This window comes from Abrus precatorius, unplaced genomic scaffold (assembly GCF_003935025.1).
Source record: "Abrus precatorius isolate BTA unplaced genomic scaffold, Abrus_2018 Scaffold90, whole genome shotgun sequence".
NCBI classification, from domain to species: Eukaryota; Viridiplantae; Streptophyta; class Magnoliopsida; order Fabales; family Fabaceae; genus Abrus; species Abrus precatorius.
Genome location: NW_020874440.1, coordinates 30001 through 32500, shown reverse-complemented (window position 1 = coordinate 32500; position 2500 = coordinate 30001).

Sequence of the window (2500 nt, the reverse complement as noted above, 5' to 3'; positions counted from 1 at the left end):
GCATAAAAACGCACCAGGAGGGCACCATGGTGCATAAAAACGCACCAGGAGGGCACCATGGTGCATAAAAACGCACCAAGTAGGCACCAGGGTGCAGAAAACGCACCAGGAGGGCACCAGGGTGCGAAAAACGCACCAGGTAGGCACCATGGTGCAGAAAAACGCACCAGGTAGGCACCATGGTGCAGAAAAACGCACCAGGAGGGCACCAGGGTGCAGAAAAACGCACCAGGAGGGCACCATGGTGCATAAAAACGCACCAAGTAGGCACCAGGGTGCATAAAAACGCACCAGGAGGGCACCAGGGTGCGAAAAACGCACCAGGTAGGCACCATGGTGCATAAAAACGCACCAGGAGGGCACCATGGTGCATAAAAACGCACCAGGAGGGCACCAGGGTGCGAAAAACGCACCAGGAGGGCACCATGGTGCATAAAAACGCACCAGGAGGGCACCAGGGTGCATAAAAACGCACCAGGAGGGCACCATGGTGCATAAAAACGCACCAGGAGGGCACCAGGGTGCGAAAAACGCACCAGGAGGGCACCATGGTGCATAAAAACGCACCAGGAGGGCACCAGGGTGCATAAAAACGCACCAGGAGGGCACCAGGGTGCATAAAAACGCACCAGGAGGGCACCAGGGTGCGAAAAAACGCACCAGGAGGGCACCATGGTGCATAAAAACGCACCAAGTAGGCACCAGGGTGCATAAAAACGCACCAGGAGGGCACCAGGGTGCATAAAAACGCACCAGGAGGGCACCAGGGTGCGAAAAACGCACCAAGAGGGCACCATGGTGCATAAAAACGCACCAAGAGGGCACCATGGTGCGAAAAACGCACCAAGAGGGCACCATGGTGCGAAAAAACGCACCAAGAGGGCACCATGGTGCATAAAAACGCACCATGAGGGCACCAGGGTGCGAAAAACGCACCAGGAGGGCACCATGGTGCATAAAAACGCACCAGGAGGGCACCATGGTGCATAAAAACGCACCAGGAGGGCACCATGGTGCATAAAAACGCACCAAGTAGGCACCAGGGTGCATAAAAACGCACCAGGAGGGCACCAGGGTGCATAAAAACGCACCAGGAGGGCACCAGGGTGCGAAAAACGCACCAAGTAGGCACCATGGTGCATAAAAACGCACCAGGAGGGCACCAGGGTGCATAAAAACGCACCAGGAGGGCACCAGGGTGCATAAAAACGCACCAGGAGGGCACCAGGGTGCATAAAAACGCACCAGGTAGGCACCAGGGTGGGCATGAAGAGGCACCATGATGGGCACCAAGAGGCACCAAGGTGGGCATCAAGGTGCACCATGGTGGGCATCAAGAGGCACCAAGGTGGGCACCAAGAGGCACCAAGGTGCACCATGGTGGGTATCAAGAGGGACCAAGGTGGGCATCAAGAGGCACCAAGGTGTGCATGAAGGTGCACCATGGTGGGCACCAAGAGGCACCATGGTGGGCACCAAGAGGCACCAAGGTGGGTATCAAGAGGCACCAAGGTGGGCATCAAGAGGCACCAAGGTGGGCATCAAGAGGCACCAAGGTGTGCATCAAGGTGCACCATGGTGGGCACCAAGAGGCACCATGGTGGGCACCAAGAGGCACCATGGTGGGTAGCAAGAGGCACCAAGGTGGGCACCAAGAGGCACCAAGGTGGGTATCAAGAGGCACCAAGGTGGGCATCAAGAGGCACCAAGGTGGGTATCAAGAGGCACCAAGGTGGGCATCAAGAGGCACCAAGGTGTGCATCAAGGTGCACCATGGTGGGCATCAAGAGGCACCAAGGTGGGCACCAAGAGGCACCAAGAGGCACCAAGGTGTGCATCAAGGTGCACCATGGTGGGCATCAAGAGGCACCAAGGTGGGCACCAAGAGGCACCAAGAGGCACCAAGGTGGGTATCAAGAAGCACCAAGGTGGGTATCAAGAGGCACCAAGGTGGGCATCAAGGTGCACCATGGTGCGATGATTCGGAGAAAAATTCATTATAAATCATTCCCTTGGGGAAATGTAACGAAACTTTGCAGACACATTTGGTGTTATTTTGTGTGAATGCCTGCAAAAAATCAGGTCAAAATTCGATCTCTAGGTGCCTTTTTCTATTTTCCCCGGTTTTTCATAATCTGCCGATTCAAAAATTCATTAAAAATTCATCCCTTGGAGAAAAAATCTAAAACTTTGTGGACGTGAATATATTGTGTTTGTGAGCCTCCCTGCAAAAAATCACGTCAAAATTCGATCTCTAGGTCCCGATATGGACTTATGTCTGCTCAGAAAAAAGGTATCTACTACTACAATTTTGGCTTTTGCATAATAACCTATTATAGGGGGGGGCTGCACCTCACCAACCACGCCCACAGTGGGAGGTGCGGTGCTGCCTTGGGGCCCCTCCCCCATGCTCATGCAAGTCTCCCCTCACTTGTGTGGCTTGGTTTTCCATGGCATTGGGTTTATTGATTCGTCAATTATCCAGAAACCGAATGTTGGC